At 35.1% G+C, this 20,970-nt stretch overlaps 1 long non-coding RNA gene across 1 annotated transcript in view; it reads right to left on the reverse strand.

Annotated features, from left to right (window-relative positions):
- Positions 1–7,858: 7,858 nt before the first annotated feature.
- The window catches only part of LOC141359547 (uncharacterized), a 35,135-nt gene continuing 22,023 nt past the window's right edge, over positions 7,859–20,970 (reverse strand). Inside the window, exons 2-4 of the long non-coding RNA XR_012366040.1 lie at positions 14,098–14,134; positions 8,540–8,951; positions 7,859–8,328 (exon numbers count right to left, since the gene is read on the reverse strand). This is a non-coding gene — a long non-coding RNA (uncharacterized lncRNA). The remainder of the gene's footprint in view (positions 8,329–8,539; positions 8,952–14,097; positions 14,135–20,970) is intronic.

Here is a 20,970-nt window from a genome sequence, read left to right on the forward strand (position 1 = left end):
AATAACAGAACAGAATTAAATTAATAGATTAAATTAAATCTCTTTGATTTATTCAAAATAATGTATATTTTTAAATGCTTTATGGAAGATTTTTAATATATTATGAACGTTTGAATGCTCTATGAAAGTTTATTTAAATGTTTAATATAAATGTAATGCTATGATTTTCCCTTTTTGCGTGACTAAATCTGTCTAGTAATCATTTTGTTTTTATTGATATCGTATCCCATTTGAGAAAATGTTTGTAGTAAGCATAAGCTTCGTTAAAAAGGCATATAATGCAAAATTTCCTCACCTTTATTTCTGTCCAGGTTCAGTCAGTGTGCCGCTATGAAATCGTGCGGGTCGATTGCGTCACGATGACATTGCGCATGCGTTAACAGATCATATCCAGCAGGTGTCAGCAGAAGCCAAACATTTCTATTCTGTACCTGTTCCAGTATATAACTGAATAGAAAGATATCAGAAACAAAAACCTAAACAGGAAACAACATTAAAGAGTAAAATGGTTATAATGAAAACTGTATTGGTCTTAATGGAAAACATAATGGTCTCATTGTATCTACTGGTAATGTGTTGGGTTCTATTGGTGGTATGTTATCTGGTGGATGGGAACTAATAAGCACCATTAAATCCTAATGGAATAAGACAAAACACCACATAAAGGACTTTTGTAATGGTGTTTGTAATGGAACCATTATAGTGTTTTTTGTCAACATGAGGATTATGTAGCTGAATGCGAGACAAAGTGAAAATGTCATCAGGGGGTAAAAGTCTGTTTGACTCCTCGAGGAGGACCGGGTGAAAGTTTGAGTGACATGTCTGTCAGAACAGAGCTGAAATGAAGTGAAATTTCAGCCAGATGCACACACATGCATCTGTATCACCAGCAGCCACCATCTGGTGTATTCAGGCTGGGTGAGGAAACTAACGGGTCAGCGGCTCTCTGCGGTGCAGGGCGAGACGCATGGGAGCACGTGCTGCAGCGTGACCATCTCTCGGGCCTGCAAGGTCAACATGCAAGAATGCATGAAAGCATTTTGCTTTCTGTTGCGAATTTGCATTCTGAAGATACAGCAAATGGGCTTGGTGATTAACTATTAACTTAAATGTAATACATAACAACAAGCGCATATTTTTAGGCCTGTTATTTGCTAAAACTAAAATATAAGAGAGATATATCAGTGTTATAAACAATCGTAATATTAAGCATTGCCTGCTGTGCTCGAGTCTCGACACCCTGTTAATTCAAATCCAAATCGTGAGCTGAATCTTAATTACTTGGCATTTGTCTGCGGCAGATATTAAACTTTATATGAGCATATCATCCCTCATACACACTGGTCAAGGACATTTTTGAGGGACAACTCCTTTAGCAATGATAAACGAAACGACTTTTCGGCCGATGTCCTTATTTTTTAACTACTGCCCTTCATCCACCCCACCCATTTATTAAAGCCTTTATGGTGGTTCATCGGAAGCATCCATCCATCCATATGACAATCTAATCATTTCCCAATGGATAGGATCAAAGTTCCACCTAGTTTTCCACTTAGATGTGCTGTTTACACGACAATGTTTACAACTGAAAATGGGGAAAGTTTGCTTACACAACAATGTTTTGGGGTCCTGATAACACAAACTTTTGTTTTACTCATTCTCCGCCAGCCTTTTTTTTTTTTTTTAAGTTGGCCCCCAGCATTTTTTGTGATTTTCACAAAATGCCTTCCAGGAAAATTTTCTTCTATAAATATATAAACATACAAATATATCAAATAAAAAACAGACCCTCTGCTTTCAAACAAACAAACAAAACGAGAAAAAACTTTAATCATATCTTCTTTTGTCCTCTTTTTATAACCTCTTAAATATGGGTAGGTTTTTTCAAAAATACCCAATTTTGGGCAAAAAGCTAAAATAATTGCATTTTTGTAGACCGATGATCAAAACAATGACTACAAAATTAATTTATTTCGTTTTTGCTTCGGTTTTTTATAAATAGTATACATTTTTTATAAAAAAGAGCCATCTAGTGGATAATCGTGGAATTACAGATTACCATAAAAACTCATCAGAAAAGTGTCATTGGCAGAGAAATGTTTTCTCTTAATTGTTGAGAGAACTCGTCAATGGCGGTGAAAGAGTTAAAGATAGGTGCCAAAGTGCAAGTTCTTTGTAAACTTTAAAAATGCAAATATATGATAATGCATGTTTTAATTCAGTCTATATGCATGCGCGAGTATACACAAAACAACAATGGTGGCTTACAGGGATGTGTTTGCATCGCATAAAATTAGGGATGCACGATATATCGTCCGACATACCGTTATCGGCCGATAACTGCTTATTTTTAATATTATCGTTTATCGGTCTGATAGCAAAATTAGGCCCATAAATGAAAGTCGATAAATGATGGATATTTTGGTTTGTTGAACCACTTCACTTGCTCATTGCTGGCCATGTGGAGTATTGATTGGTGCTTTCTGTGACATAGCACGAAGATGACACGTGTTGCCGGCTTAAGAAGAGTATGCTAGTCTAGCGCAAAGACAAGATGTCCGCGGTCTGCGAGTTTTTCATTGTGAAAATAATAGGAATATTTATCAGCCTATATATATATCGGTTATCGGCCGCCAAATATAAAGTTTTATCGGTTATCGGTATCGCCCAAAATTTCCATATCGGTGCATCCCTACATAAAATACTAAATATATTTATGCTACTCCAGCAAACATTACAAAATGTTGCCGCTTTATCGGAGAGGGTCACTTTTAGTAATAAACAAACCTGATCATCCGTCTAAACAAAACTGCTCGATGCTTTTGCCGTCCTTGATTGTTTGTATTTATCGCTCTTTAGAAGAATGTGTATGTGCGCATGTGTGTATTGTTTCTTTTAATGTTGGGCAAACGACTAATCGCGATTAATCACATACCAAACTTTTTTTTTACAAAAAAGTACAGTTTTTGCATGATATATGTGTGCGTGTTGAGTGTAATTATTATTTATTAGGTCTGTCAAAATTAACGTAAATCCATTTTAACGACACAAATTTTATTAACGTGCGATTAACACAAGGCACAATTTCTGTTTAACCCTAAGCCTAGCACATTGTTGGATAAACTGAGACGCAGCGTTAGTAAATAGTGTCCATCCACTTGAGATTTTTGTTTAAAAAAACATGCAGGAATTAAAAAATAAAGTTCGGGACCTGCTTGATGTTTACAAAGTTATTAAGAGCAATTATATATTATATATATAAATAAAAAATGATATAAAAATTTTTCCTTAAATGTATACATGTATGTTTGTGTATTTAAATATACATAATAATTACACACAGTACACGCTCATAAATAATGCAAAAAAACATATTTTGTATTCAATTAATCGCGATTAATCATTTGCCCAGCACTAGTTTCTTTACACAGTACCATCGCCATCTACTGGACTGGAACACGTAATACAGCATATTTGGTCGTGTAGATCCTTATAAAGATCTTTATAAACACATTTTAACAGCGTTGTCGTGCGTTCATTGAATTTTTCAAAATTGCAAAGGAACACATTTCAGTTTTTACTAGATTGCTGTCGTGTAAACGTAACCTTATAAAATACGGAAGTAAAATGGATTTCGAAATGTAAAATGATGCTGTACAAATCTCAGCCTAATTTATGCGTCAAATCAGGCCGTCTGATCTCTCGATACTGGTAAAACATGTATTAGGGTCGCTCGGACGGTTCAGGTTTCCGACCAAGGGACTTGAACAAAATGTATGACTCAGAACAGGTCCCGTTATGCTACGCTGTCAAGGCCTTGTGCCAAGAATCAGCACATTCCCGTAGCCGTTTCGTTCTCCCTCTCTTTCTCAGGAGAGATGATGGAGGACTGCTGGCGGCTCATTAACTTAATTTGATTTTCCGACCCTCAGATGAACACAAGACTTGCTCGCTTTGAGAAACAATCACATCTGTCGCCGCCAACTCACAAGCGCCTCATCGCCATCAGCGATGCCGGGGAACTTTCGAGACGCATCAAACCCGTTTTGCAAATGGCAAGCACGAAAATCGAATTTCCATCACATTACAGGTAAACAGCATAATCGTAATTCCTTTTGGCCCCGTGCAAACAAATCTTCAACCACAGCGGGTCTTTGAACTAAATTTGACTGACAGAAAACAAGTTTTAGGATAATCTCTGCCTTTAGCAACATGTGCCCTTTAGTGATGAAAGGCTTTAATAACAGAAAAGCAACATTCCTTATTCTCTTTCCACATTGACTTGTTTAAACCCATGACTGGAAATTCTGGCACTCATAATATTTCGAAGGTGTTCGTGTGTGGTGTGAGCTGACCGACCTCTCATAGCTGACTGGAGTTTACTTCATACCATCTGGAGTGAAAAATGCAACCATCTTCACATGTGCATGCTACGCATACTTGGAGTTCAAGCATAAAATTCTTTAAAAAAAATCAACAAACCATTTAAAGACACATTTTTTAAACCAGTGTTTCCCAAACAGGGGGTCGGGGACCACAGAAGGTACTCAGCAGATTTCCAAGGGGGCCTCAAGATGACTTAAAATTATAAAAAGCTGGACAAAACAAGAATTTAAATAAGTTAAAACATGCAAAAATCAAGATGTTTCTTATTTTTTGGCAATTTTAGTAGTGAATATACAGACAGCTACACACTTTATTTGGAAAAAATTCAGTAAGTGGGGGTCTTCAAATATTGTTGTGGGCAACTATGGGGCCTTGAAGGGAAAAAGGTTGGGAACCACTTGCTTACATGAAAAACTGTAGTATATGTTAATATTTACTAAAGTAAGCTGTAGTAAAATTCCTAGAAACTCTACTGTTTTTGAATCTTACTATAGTATACTACAGTATTTACTAGAGTTTACTATAGTATTTACAGAATACTATACATCAACAGAGTGTAGTAATTACTATAATATACTACAGCATACTACAATATACTATAGTAAATATTGAAGTATAACTGTACTTACTGCAGTTTATCACTTTACTATAGTTATTACTAAATTATACTATGGTACATTAAATTACTATACTTTACTATAGGTTATTGGCATTTATTACAGTAAATACTCAAATGTACTACGGTATTTATTTAGTAGCCTACAGTTCCTGAATTCACACAGTTAATACTATGTAATACTGTAGTACACATTAACAAAGTGTAGCAATTATTAAATGTACTACAGTATATAACAATTTACTATAGTAAATATTGAAGTATACAGTATTTACTGCAGTTTATCACTTTATTATAGTTATTACTAAAGATTCAAATACTATAGCATACATTAAATTACTATAAAATACAACAGTATATTACAGTTTACTATAGTAAATATTGAAGTATACAGTATTTACTGTAGTTTATCACTTTATTATAGTTATTACTAAAGGATACTATAGCATACATTAAATTACTCAACTTTACTATAGGTTACTAGTGTTTACTACAGTAAATACTCAAATTGAGTATGGTATTTAGTAGCCTACAGTTCATCAATTCACACAGTTAATAACATGTAATACTATAGTATACATTAACAAAGTAGTCATTATTATATGTACTACAGTATATTACAATTTACTATAGCAAATAAATAAGTATACAGTATTTACCACAGTTTATCAGTTCACTATAGTTCTTACAAAAGATTCAAATACTATAGCACAGTGGTTCTCAAACTTTTTCAGCGTGCGACCCCCTTTTGTGTATGGTGCATTCCTTCGCGGCCCCCCCAAAGAAAATTTATGACAAAAAACAGTTCTAAAACTTCACACTTTAATTAAACAAAACATTAAATTATACAAAGTAGTGCTGCCTTATTTTTTTTTTTAGGTTTAATTTCACAGAATTCATAATAAATTAATGTATTTTAAAACTGGGCCCCCCCCCCGGCACCACTAAAATTACTATAAAAACTACAGTATATTACAGTTTACTATAGTAAATAATAAAATGCATTTTGGTATTAAGTAGTTTATTATTATCAGTTCATACTATGTAACACTATAGCATACATTAACAAAGTGTAGTGTAATATACTACAAATTACTATAGTAAATACTAGTATACTATAGTATTTTGTCACGTGGGTATTGAACAAAATAAAGTCCAATACGTCCATAAACAAATACATTTGATTTGTGTCATGAGTATATTACAGTTTACTATAGTAAATATTGAAGTATACATTATTTACTGCAGTTTATCAGTTCACTATATTTATTACTAAAGAATACTATAGCATACATTAAATTACTATGAAATACTACAGTATAATACAGTTTACTATAGTAAATTTTAAAGTATACTACAGTATTTATTGCAGTTTATCACTTTACTATAGTTTTTACTAAAGGATACTATAGCATACATTAAATGACTATACTTTACTACAGGTTACTGGCTTTTACTACAGTAAATACTCAAATGTACTATGGTATTTAGTAGCCTACAGTTCATCAATTCACACATTTAATACTATAATACTATAGTATACATTAACAAAGTGTATTAATTATTATATGTACTACAGTATATTACAATTTATTATATCAAATATTGAAGTATACATTATTTACTGCAGTTTATCAGTTCACTATAGTTATTACTAAAGATTAAAATACTAAAGCATACATAAAATTACTATAAAAACTACAGTATATTACAGTTTACTATAGTAAATATTAAAGTATACTACAGTATTTATTGCAGTTTATCACTTTACTATAGTTTTTACTAAAGGATACTATAGTACATTAAATTACCATACCTTACTACAGGTTACTGCATTTACTACAGTAAATACTCAAATTTACTACGGTATTTAGTAGCCTACAGTTCATCAATTCACACATTTAATACTATGTAATACTATAGTATACATTAACAAAGTGTATTAATTATTATATGCACTAGAGAGTATATAACAATTTACTATAGTAAATATGAAAGTATACTACAGTATTTTCTAAAGTTTATTTGTTCACTATAGTTATTACTAAGGCATAAATTAAATGACTATAAAATACTACAGTATATTACAGTTTACTATAGTAAATAATACAAATTATTATGCTATTCATATGTTTATCATTAACAGTTCATTATGTAACATTCTATTATACATTTAAAAAGTGTAGTAACTATACTTTAATATACTACAAATTACTATAGTAAACACTGAAGTATGCTACAGTATTTTGTCACGTGGGTATTAAACAAAAAAGTCCAATATGTCCATAAACAAATACATTTATGGACACACAAAATTGTTTGTGTCATGACTATATTACAGTTTACTATAGTAAATATTAAAGTATAATACAGTATTTACTGCAGTTTATCAGTTCACTATATTTATTACTAAAGAATACTATAGCATACATTAAATTACTATGAAATACTACAGTATAATACAGTTTACTATAGTAAATATTAAAGTATACTACAGTATTTATTGCAGTTTATCACTTTACTATAGTTTTTAGTAAAGGATACTATAGCATACATTCAATTACTATACTTTACTATAGGGTACTAGCATTTACTACAGTAAATACTCAAATTTACTATGGTATTTAGTAGTCTACAAACATCAATTCACACATTTAATACTATGTAATACTATAGTATACATTAACAAAGTGTATTAATTATTATATGTACTAGAGTATATAACAATTTACTATAGTAAATATGAAAGTATACTACAGTATATACTAAAGTTTATTTGTTCACTATAGTTATTTCTAAAGAATACTATAGCATACATTAAATGACTATAAAATACTACAGTGTATTACAGTTTACTATAGTAAATAATAAAAATTATTATGCTATTCAGTTGTTTATCATTAACAGTTCATTATGTAACATTCTATTATACATTTACAAAGTGTAGTAACTATACTTTAATATACTACAAATTACTATAGTAAACACTGAAGTATGCTACAGTATTTTGTCACGTGAGTATTAAACAAAAAAAGTCCAATATGTCTATAAACAAATACATTTATGGACACACCAAATGATTTGCCTCATTTATGTCCGTAGCATGAAATAAGTCTTGCAAATCAAATACGTTCACACAGCACTCTTCTCCCACAGTCAGGACTTTAATATTTTTCTGTGTAAAAAGCTGCTGTCAGTTTAATTCGTGCGGAGCAGTGGGTGGCAGCAGCTCCAGGGGTTTTCAGTTCAGCAGGGGACCCAGAAAACCCCTCTCTGTCCTGAGGCACACCCTCCTCCCATCCCAAAGCCTTTGTTCTTATCGCTGCCTTAATTATGATGAAAAGGAAAGAGTATTTAATATCAATAGTTTTAGCAGTGTGGAACAGAACGGATATACAGTACGACAGGGGGGCATGAAAGAGGGAGAATTTAAAGAGGATTTAATTTGCATATGTTAGCCGATGCTGATAATAAAAAAATATAAAATACACTGCATAACATATCATTCCTTTTGCATACAGTATGCAGAGGATATACTGTGGTGTTATTTTGCTCGGTCACCTGCTTTGTCCATGTGTTGGCAGGTGTGCATTTGTGTCACAGAATTGCCACAAGCCTGTCTCACTCCCTCGCAACACACACACACACACACAGCGCTGTGCTAAGGGAAAGAGAGCTGAACAGTGACATTTTCCGAAGGCTAAAATCATTGTCATACTAAGCATTTTTGTGAAATGTATGTCACACACACACACACATAGAGAGAGCTCTTCACCTGAGGGAAATTCACAAACAGACACACAACCTCCTCCCCTCTCGACATGCATGGCACACAGCACACACGCACACGTTTTGGGGTCCTAACCTGCCTCCATCAACACACATTAAGCCCAGCGCGTGTGTTTCGAACCCAGACAGATAAACCGGATGGGGCCACCATATGACGCCTCTGTAGACACACATGATAATAAATGTACATCGGATTGACCGTCTCTCCCTCTGAGTGCATCCTCAAACAATATAACACATTAGGAGCACATAACAAGTGTCCCTTTGTGAAACTGAAGTGTGGCAATAGTCAACAGACCTTTATTTATCCTTGGCTAAACATACAGTTGTGGTCGAAAGTTAGAAAATGTACAAACCACTTTCGTTAAAGTTGATGTTTAGCATTTTGTTCGTGGAAAATGGTGACGAGCCAAACAAACATTATTTAACACATGTTTAACTTGAGAGTTGTGATGAACAAACATCACAAAGTACAAACAAACAAGTGGATGTTTAACCTTTTGTTTGCAAATTGTGGTGATCCATCAAACTAAAAGCAAACGTTATTTAACAGATATTTCGTGTTTTCTTCATGAATTTTTGACGTACAAACAAGCAAATTACAAACAAACATTGTTAAAGCGGATGCTCAACCTTTTGTTTGCAAATTGTGGTAAGGGAGTCAAACAAAAAGAAAAAGTTTTACAAAGTTATTTAACAGACATTTTGGTTTTTTTTCGTGAATTTTTGACGTACAACCAAACAAATTAAAAAAACAAACATTGTTAAAGTGGATGTTCAACTTCTGGTTTGAAAATTGTGGTTATGCGTCAAACAAAAACAGAATATTTTGTGTTTTCTTTGTGAATTTTTGATGAACAAACAAACAAATTACAAACAAACATTGTTAAAGTGGATGTTCAACCTTTTGTTTGCAAATTGTGGTAAGGGCGTCAAGCAAAAAGCAAATGTTTTACAAACGTTATTTAACAGATATTTTGTGTTTTCTTTGTGAATTTTGACGTACAAACAAACAAATTACAAACAAACATTCTTAAAGTGTACATATAACCTTTTGTTTGCAAATTGTGGTGATCTGTCAAAAAAGCGAATGTTTTACAAACGTTATTTAACAGATATTTCGTGTTTTGTTCGTGAATTTTGAAGTACAAACATACATAGTAGAATTTTTTTATTAAAGTGAATTATTAGCATTTTGTTTGTGAGAAGTGGTGACCAGGCAAACAAACATTTTATAAACATTTAATAGATATTTTGTGTTTTGTTGGCAAATTGCGATGAACAAACATGCAAAGTACAAACAATCATTGTTAAAGTGAATGCTTAACCTTTTGTTTGCAAATTGTGGTGATGCGTCAAACAAAAATCAAACGTTACAAACGTTATTTAACAGATATTTTGTGTTTTGTTCGAGAATTTTTGACGTACAAACAAACAAAGTAAACAAACAAACATTGTTAAAGTGATGGTTAACCTTTTGTTTGCAAATTGTGGTGAAGCGTCGAACAAAAAGCTAATGTTTCACAAACGTTATTTAACAGATATTTTGTGTTTTGTTCGAGAATTTTTGACGTGCAACCAAACAAAGTAAACAAACAAACATTGTTAAAGTGGATGCTTAACCTTTTGTTTGCAAATTGTGGTGATGCATTAAACTAAAAGCAAACGTTTTACAAACGTTATTTAACAGATATTTTAGGTTTTGTTCGCGAATTTTGACGTACAACCAAACAAAGTAAATATTGAATTTTTGACGTACAACCAAACAAAGTACAAACAAACATTGTTAAAGTGAATTATTAGCATTTTGTTTGTGAGAAGTGGTGCCAAGGCAAACAAACATTATACAAACATTTAATAAATATTTTGTGTTTTGTTGAAGAACTGCAATGAACAAACACGCCAAGCACAAACAAACATTGTTAAAGTGGATGTTTAACATTTTGTTTGCAAATTGTGTTCATGCGTTAAACAAAAAGCCAACATTATATTTCCAAACGTTATTTAACAGATATTTCATGATTGTTGATGAATTTTGACCTACAACTAAACAAAGTACAAACATTGTTTTAACATTTTGTTTGCAAACTGAGGTAATAATTTAACAAATTCTAACCTGACAAACAAATGAGGACGTATGGCTTTAAGACGAATGGCTCACTTTGTAATCTGCTAAAAATGCCTACATGACATTTTTTTTTGGAGGGGTGGCATTTTTTCATTTATTTAATAGTATGTAAGGAGAGGACAGGAAAGTACAGGGTGGAGAGAGGGGTACGGGATCGGCAAAGGACCCCGAGCTGGAATTCGAACACTACACCATTGCCTCCCGAAATGAAAAACATTCTTAACAGAAATAATATGCTTCGTTTGCGACAGCAGCAGGAAAATGCCGAAATATGTGATATAAGTGGAGTGGTCCACACAAACTGCACCTCCTGAAGTTCATCGATTCAGAGTCAGTCAAGCGAGTAAACATCGGTATAGACGCGCACACACATACGGTGGTTTTGATGTTGTCTGTCACTCACGCTTCATCAATCAGCATCTGTAAGTCTTGTTTGAAGTAGAAATAACATGAAAGGTTTTCATATAGCAGTATTTCAGTCAGGGTTTCTGGTTGATGTAAGTACAGCGAAACACTAACGCAGGGAGTATCAGCTCTATTGTGTGAAGACACGTTTCGAAAGTTATTTTATTTTACTGAACCCCAAAACAAGCTGTCAAATTTGCTCTATACTGTATGTTTTTTATTATTATTTTGTAATATCGTGTATATGACATATAATGCAAATGCACTTTCGGCGGCCCAAGTTCGTATTCCGGCTCGATGTCCTTTGCCGATCCCATACCATACCCATCCCTCCACCCTGTACTTTCTTGTTGTCTACATCACATAAAGGCAAAAATGGCCCAAAAATTTATTTTTGTGCCTCACCTTATTGCATATGCATTTGTCGAAAAATGTGCACAGTTGGATCAAGGTTTAAAAATAATAGTCATTAGACAAAAAAAGCATTGTTGACAAAATATAAACTTTGTACATCTATCAAATACTACAACAATACAAGCAGTATGATAAACACCGTCAAATCATGACATGTGGTGGAGATATAACTGAACTTTAACTTGTTGACATAACTGAATAAATTTGACTGGGTGATGCATTAAAATTCATAACGTGTATCATTTTACAAACTGCAGGCGGTGTATCAAGACTCATCTGTAGATTCTGGTGGCCATACATCATCTACCATCCCACGATGCAATCATACGCAGAAAAATCCTGACATATACAATAAAGTACAGTATTTGACCTGGGGCAGATGTCTACACGTTGACCTTTATTGCCCAGATACTAGATTATCACTGACCTAATTCACCTGACATTAACATTACACATCATCAAACAAACACATGACTCGTACAGACCAGCAGAAACACAAAGTTACATCCAAGTCTGATTTATAGTCGTCTATGCACATTAATCCAAAACAGGAGACGTTATTTTACTACCTATGAAATGACTTAAACCTTTAAATTTTGCATAATGTGAGTCTGTGCTGTCACATCACATCTAGATGCCTGAGATTAACATGACATCCATATGTTGAATGATGCTATCAACACACTAAAGCAGAGCAGTTAATTACCATCATGTCATATTTCAACTACATACAGTGAGCGAGCGAGAGAGAGAGAGAGAGATAGAGAGCCAGAGGCAGATAATAAGATTCATCAGTTTGATCTGATTTAATATGGCTGGACTACAAGCTCATCTAATTGTAGTAAAGTTGGTCTGACAAATGAATCTGGTTTGTGTTACAAATGTCTTAAGGGTGTAAGAGTCACACTTCATAGCTCTATTGATACTAATGGGTGACATTCACATACCTCGTCAGAAAAAAAATTCAAAATTTGTACTACAGCTATCACTGGGACCTATAAAAAGGTCCTGATATGTAGCATTAGGTACTGATATGTATAAATGTTTTAAAAGGGTACCACCTCAGAAACAGCAAGGGACGTTTTTTATGACAATGTTACATGATCTGAGATAAGTATAGATTTCCTTAACTCTTTCCCCGCCATTGACGAGTTATCTCGTTAATTAAGAGAAAACTTTTCCCTGCCAATGACGCTTTCCAGATGAGTTTTTACTGTAATCTGTAATTATCCACTAGATGGCGCTCTTAAGGGGATCGCACACCGGCCGCGCAGCTCAGCGTCATGCTGCGCCGCATGGAGTCGCGTCTTGGACAACTCGGAGGTATTGTAAACCGGAAGTACACATTAAATAGCGCGAGCTTCGTCAGATAGCATCTACTTCAAAATGTACGTAATGTATGTAATTGCAAAATATACGTTAGCAGCCAATGTTAATCGTTAATGATTTGGGACAAATATGATGTTATTTAATGTTAAACTATGTTAGTGGCGCTGTGTGGTGCGACAGGTGATTTGAGCAACTTCCCGAGTCGAAGCTGGGCAGCGCGGACAGGCGCCACCTGGCGGAGCCGGTGTGCGTATACTTATAGAAAACAATGTGTTTGATTTTTTTAGAACGGCCCGGCGCTGAGCTGTGCAGCCGGTGTGCGACCCCCTTTAACCAATTTATAAAAAACTGAAGCAAAAACTAATTTAAATCATTTTAAACTCTGTGTATGTTTTGAGAATCGTTCTGAATTGGATCAAAAATTCTATTATTTCAGCTTTTTGCCCAAAATTCTGTATTTTTGAAGAAACCTACCCTTATGTAAGGGGTTATAAAACGAGAACAAATGAATATATTAATATATTTTTTCCGTTTTTTTTTCTTTTTTGAAAGAAAAGGGTCTGTTCTTTTATTTGATATATTTGTACGTTTATATATTTATAGAAGAAAATTTTCCTGGAAGGCATTTTGTAAAACTTTTGTGAAAATAAAAAAAAGCTGGGGTCAACTTTACACTCTTATACCGAGCCCCTAAGGTGACATTGAATCTAAAGTTTAGTTTCATGTGCTCACATGAAACTTTCATGTGCTAACGCGAAACCGTCATGTGCAGGATTTTGAAAAAAAAGTTTAGTTTGGCGTGCTTATGTGAAACTATCGCGTGTAGTCACGCGATAGTTTCATGTGCGCACACGATAGTTTACGTGCCCACGCGATAGTTTCACGTGCCCATGCAAAACTAAACTTTAATTTTTGCTCCATGTCCCCTTAGGGGCTCCGTACTCTTAAAGGGACAAGTCACCCAAAAAAATAAATAAATACATTGTCATCATTTATTCACTTTTATATTGACACTTATTCATTCACTCACCCTTATACTGTTTCAAACACATTTGACTTTTTTCCTCCTGTGGAACACAAAAAGAAATGTTAGGCAAAATTAAAAGCCTCGGTCCCCATTTACTTTCATTGTAAAAACTTCTCTTGTCTTGCAAAACATGTTCTGGGTGGATAGGAAAGTAGGTTTGCAATGCAAATGTTACGTATTACATTTCTGCATGGTACATCGAGCAAGGAAATCTTATGTGACCTCTTTAAATAATACGAAAGGTCCCAGCAAATAATTTTGGATTTAAAAGACATATAATAGCTGTCCATACACAACCCAGACGTCTAGATTTTTGACTAACCTTAGCCCAAAAATAAATGAAACCAAACACCTTGTAATCACTGTTGAATTTCCTTACATGATTGAATATCAAAGAATCTGCAAGTTATTTGGGCAAAAACGACATGTAACCTAATTCAAGTTCATTTTGGCTGAAATTGGGTTACTCATAGACGGACTATATCGGATCTAGTTAACCTAGACGGTCAAATGATGGCTATTTCTTGCTGGGGTTTATCCAGTGTGCGAATTGAGGGGGGGCTGGGGTGGTCCCAGACCTCCTATAAGCATTGAGGGACCCCCTATAAAGCACAAAAATATAAATTAGGTGGGGTCCCCTGGTTTTTATTAAAATTAAAATACTACACTTAACACTCAAAGGAAGCACAATAAACAGCATAAATAAGTGGAGCTATCCTGATTTAAACTTTAAACATGGATTTTTGTTTTAGTTGCACAGGTCAAGTTTCATATTACACATGTTGTTTAGATTAGATTTTCTACGAGCGCACACAAAGATATACAATCTTGTATTTATATCCTTGGAGAGCAACAAAACCTGCCGACATTCACATTCGTACATGTTGCAATCAAGGGCAAGATGTAGAGGTTACGGACCACTACACGCGTGCCTCGAATATACTTTATATCTTTAAAGAGGTCAACTAGAAGATAAAATATCATTCCAGAAGCATCCTCGGGTTTCTATGATGCAGTCAAGGTTAACTTGGAGGTTGTGGAGGTTTTCAGCTCTCAATTATTAGAGAATAGCGCTTTAAAGAAAAGAAAGGATACTAAGAGTTTCAGACTGGACTCCAACTCAATAAAAAAGCCTACTGAAACTTCAAAAGTACTCATTTGATCTTGATGAAAAAGAAAAGAGTTTCACATCTTGGAAAACCATCAGGTGTACCGAACGCTATATCTCATGGCAATTCGTACGTATTTTGGTACGCATAGGTGTCTAATTCGTAGTAAACCGTACGACCACATTTGTAAATTTTTGTAAGTTTTGCTTTTCCCCGTGACGTTAAAGGCGGGGTTTTATTTTTTATGATAATCATATGTTTTTGTAGAATTCACTTTGTACGAATTTATACAAATTAGCCAAAATACTTATTAAATGGGTCGTTATAGTTGTGCGTAGGTCCTACGGCGGAGCCACAGCGGTGTAGGTTCCGCGTCGGTTTTTATTTATACTTTTGCGTCGTCGTCTGCGTCGACATGCAAACACGCGCAGACCACTGGTAGGCAGTATCCACGTGTGTAACCACAGTAGCAGCGCGACCGTCAATTAAGAAGAAGCTTGGCAAGTTAACCCACAAACGAAGAAGAAACAGCAACTTGTTGTGTATGTTTTGAGAAGACCAGCAATAATGGAAAGTAAATAAACAGCGACTTTTGTTGCAGTTTGAGTAAAATCACTCCTCAACTTGGCTCATCTTTGTTTTCACCATCGCAAACGGAAATACCTATGACGCTGTTTTTTACGGGAGGGGTTCTGGTGGACCAATCACAGCGCTTGCGGTCCGCGTAGATCTGACGCGCTGTTAAAAATTTTGCAAGGTGCACGTCAGGCTGCGCAGAGCTACGCACAGGCTACAGACTTACACACGACTATAAATCGGGCTTAATTCTCGTGAGATCAGGCTGGTTGAACCGCACGCAGGGTTAGAGGTGGTACACAGGGTGTGGTTTCATTATTGTTTTTATGATAATCGTATGTTTTTGTAGAATTCAGTTATACCCAACTCGTAAAACATGTACGAATTCTCGTGAGATCAGGCTGGTTGTATCGTACATAGGGTTAGAGGTGGGGTTTTGTTTTTGTTTTTATGATAACCATGTTTTTGTAGAATTCACTTCGTACAAATTTATATAAATTAGCCAACTCGTAAAACACCTACGAATTCTTGTGAGATAAGGCTGGTTGTACCGTACACAGGGTTATGGGCGGTACACAGGGCGGCGTTTCGTTATTGTTTTTATGATAACCATGTTTTTGTAGAATTCACTTCGTACAAATTTATATAAATAAGCCAACTCATAAAACACGTACAAATTATCATGAGATCAAGCTGGTTGTACCATACACAGGGTTGGGGCGGGATTTCGTTATTGTTTTATGATAATCGTATGTTTTTATAGAATTAACTTCGTACAAATTCATATAAACTAGCCAACTTGTAAAACACGTACGAATTCTCGTGAGATCAGGCTGGTTGTACCGTACACAGGGTTAGGGGTGGGGTTTCGTTATTGTTTTTATGATAATAAAGTTTTTGTAGAATTCACTTCGTATAAATTCAGACAAATTAGCCAACTCGTAAAATACATACGAATTTTCGTGAGATCACGCTGGTTGTAACGTACACAGGGTTAGGGGTGGGGTTTCGTTATTGTTTTTATGATAATAAAGTTTTTGTAGAATTCACTTCGTATAAATTCAGACAAATTAGCCAACTCGTAAAATACATACGAATTCTCGTGAGATCAGGCTGGTTGTAACGTACACAGGGTTAGGGGTGGGGTTTCGTTATTGTTTTTATGATAATAAAGTTTTTGTAGAATTAACTTCGTATAAATTCAGACAAATTAGCCAACTCGTAAAATACTTACGAATTCTCGTGAGATCAGGCTGGTTGTAACGTACACAGGGTTAGGGGCGGTACACATGGCGGGGTTTCGTTATTTTTTATACTGTACGTTGCATGATGCAATGTAAAAATTGTTTAATATAAATTGCTGTAAAGTTGTTACTTTTATAAATAATTTTATTGATAAACGAATTACTAGCTATTAATTTATTGATGTAATGTAATTTTATATAATTTTTTTGATTATAAATTGCTCAAGATTGTAAATTGCTCAATATAGAAACCTATTGTGAAGCTATGTATATTATTAATTATTGCATGTTATTTTGTAGCGATTTATTGGTAATCATTTCCATCTAAACTCCATTAAATCCCAAACTTTTGTCACGATAATGGACGTCAGGTATATTGAATTTATTCGTGTTGAGTTTGGTGATTTGGTTTTTATTTTCTCCTGAGGTTCAGGAAGCGGAGAGCGTGCCTATATTGATCGTCTTCAAGGGCAGGATGGGTCAGGAATCGTCTGGCTCCCGAATCGATGTCATCCCTTTCAAGGGCGATGAGATTTGATAAACATCTTTTCTCCAAAATCCGAACCCTCCTGCCCTCTATCAACAAAATGATAAACGGATTGAATGGTAAAAGGTATTTTTAACTCGGATTAGTGATGAACAGTAATTCTTATATCACCATATCATAAACGTAGCGTACATTTGCCTCGACTCCTGATCTTGCATGTATTTTTGTATTTCCTGTGTGATTTCTAAACTATTCGACTTTAGGAAAACGGAACAAAAATTTGGTTAATTTCGTTTGCACAGGTGATTCTTTTGTCCATTCACTCTCTGAATATTTGTTTGGTGACATACAGTACAAGGAAACAGGTGTGTACACAATGAGAATGTGTCTCCGTACTGACAGTTTAACAAAAGCAGAGCTAAAGAATTTCAAACGCCGTTTAGGAAACAGGAATGTTTACCTTTACAAAGCAATCCCACGTGATTACAAGAGATTGACTTCAGCTGTCGCTTGTTTCCAAATAAGACAATCTTCAGTATAAAGCAGAAGGCGAAAAGGTAATGATTCCAATAATGACAAATTGGCTCGATCACGGTAATTGCTACAAATTGCTGCGAAAAGTAAATCAAGTCACATAGGAGTCCACAAACGCTTACGATCCAATTATTTTCGGTCTCGGAAGAACATACCGGTTCTCATTTCTCTAATTGTCAGTCTTGTGATGTACAGTGTTGCATTGTGGGAGTTGTTAGGAGACAGGTGAAAAGCTCTCGGTGGGATCCGGTGAATGGCACGGCAACCGAGAGAAACTTCCAGAAAACAGAGCACACAAAAAACAGGGGTCAAGGACAGATGACCTGAACGTAATAGCAAAGAAGAGAGAGAGACTTTTCAATTAGGCTGGTTTAGGGTCACGTCCACCAGACGTCAATTAGAAATGTTTGTCGGAGATAACAGATGCTAAGTGCAGCTCTTCAATATGGTGACTGACAGAAATTCGACAAATAACTAGGCCTTAAATTTTTAAAGATTACACATAATAGCGAGATGATTGTTGAGAGCAGGCGATTTGAGATTGGCCGAAGGTGGTGAATAGGTTACAAACCTGGTGTTTTGATAGCTTTGATGTATTGGTAGCGTATGTACCTTTAAGACTATCTATGTGTGATAATGCCGTATTTCCACAGCCAGAAATGTGGGGAGTAAATGCAGACAATTAGAATTTTGGGTGGAAACAGCACACGACTCCTCAACGGAATTGCACAGAGCTGCTGACCTTGGCGCAGATCCGGCCCAAAGTCGTCTGCTCTCTGGGATGTATCCTGCTTACTTCAATAATGTGTTCAAAAAAGCGGCAGCACTTTATTAAGCCTGAATTTACCGACTAGTCAGACTAAGCAACACAAACAGATCACTCATCTTTAGTGTAAGACATCAAAATGTTTCCCTCCGTGGGTCATTGATGACCTTGCCCAATATGGACACGACCTTTGCCTTACTGTGCCCATTTAAAGCGTCTGGGGACAGCTGTCCCCGCAGCATCCTGTGTGTGTTGGTGTTCGAAATCCTCAGGCGCTCTCATCACGTCCCTGTCTGTAGAAATAACTCCATTACGCTCCTCGTCACTGAGTGCGCTCCAAACTCCCTGCGACAGCCAACCCTTCCCGCATCAAAGCTGACCCAACGGCTCAAGTCAAGCAAAACGGCCTGATCAACACAAAATACCCACAAAACATGCCCTTCAAATCCAAGTCAGGCAATTTGTTCGAAAAGCAAACAATAAAATGCCAACAATTGTGGTACTTTTACTTTATACCACATTAAAGAGCATATATTATGCCTATTTTAACAAGATGTTATCTTTAGTGTTGGGGAAGTTACTTTTAAAAGTAATGCATTACAATATTAAGTTACTCCCCAAAAAAGTAACTAATTGCGTTACTTAGTTACTTTTCACGGAAAGTAATGCTTACGTTACTTTTAAGTTACGTTTTCTTACTTGGCTGAGGCTTGATCTCTTTCAGGCCTTGCAGGTGTTTTTATGCTCGCAAAAATCTCAAGCTCTGGTCTGCCATCTCCTTTTCTGACTGTTCTCGCTCAGGCGCACAGAGTGTGTAATTCTACGTTAATATGTTCAGTTTAATTCAGTACATTATTTTATTTTTAAATTAAATTAATTAAACTGAAAAGTAAGTTGCATTTCTTTTTAAAAAACTAATAAAAAATAAACAAAATAATAATAAATAAATAACTCAAATATTAATGTGTACATTTATAGACGGTTTCAGCAGTAACAACATAAAGAAGCAGCGTCTGTGGTCAACACGTAACCTCCGGTAAACTCTGCTAAGAATAAATACAACAAAGTACTTTAAACGTAGTTTATTTATATAACAAGCAAAAAAACAACAACACGTAGATTACGTAGGAAACCAAAACATTTGTTATTTTGGACGAGGTATTTGTTCAAGAGTTCAGTTTAGCAAATATCGCATCACCGCACATGCGTCCAATGAAATGGTCTATAAAGTAATGCGTTACTTTACTCATTACTTCAGAAAAGTAATATTATTGCGTAATGCGCGTTACTTGTAATGCGTTACCCCCAACACTGGCTATATAAGTCTCGGATGTGTCTGTGAATAAAATTCAGTTCAAAATACCCCAAAGATAATTTATTTCAGCATGTACAAAACGCTCCTATTTGGGTGGGAGCAAAAACGAGCCGTTTTCGTGTCTGTACCTTTAAATGCAAATTAGCTACTGCTCTCTAGCTCTCTTACCAAAAGAGACAGTAACTGCTTTCAATTAAAACATATCCGATTTCGCGGGGAAGCGCAGAGAAAATAGCAGTCAGCGTACAACTTGCTGAGGGCAGAAACTATGGTAATACAGGATTGTCAGTTAGCAGCCATGGGCGGGGCTTTAGCAGTGTGACATCACATTGCTAAGAGAATTAAAATGGCATGTCTAATGAGACTGCTGGGGTTTTGTTCACACACTGCCAACACACATTTATGTCCAAACAGCTTATAAAAGTGGATTTTGTATAATAGGTGCCCTTAAATGGTATATTTACATATACTGGACCACAAAACCAGTCATAAGTCGCATGGGGATATTTGTAGCAATAGCCAAAAATATATTGTATGGGTCTAAATGATACAATTTTAAGCCCAAAATCCTCAAGATATCAAGTAAAGATGATGTTTCATGAAGATATTTTGTACATTTCCTATATCAAAATATCAAAAATATATCAAAATATGTATTATTAGTAATATGTGTTTCTAAGGACTATTTTCTCAATATTTAGATTTTTTTGCCCCCCTCAGATTCCAGATTTTTTTGTAGTTATATCTCATCCAAATATTGTCCTATCCTAACAAACCATACATAAAAAAATGGAAAGCTTATTCGAACCCATGACCTTTTAAGACCTTTGGTACTGTCATGGTGT

This window comes from Misgurnus anguillicaudatus, chromosome 23 (genome assembly GCF_027580225.2).
Source record: "Misgurnus anguillicaudatus chromosome 23, ASM2758022v2, whole genome shotgun sequence".
NCBI classification, from domain to species: Eukaryota; Metazoa; Chordata; class Actinopteri; order Cypriniformes; family Cobitidae; genus Misgurnus; species Misgurnus anguillicaudatus.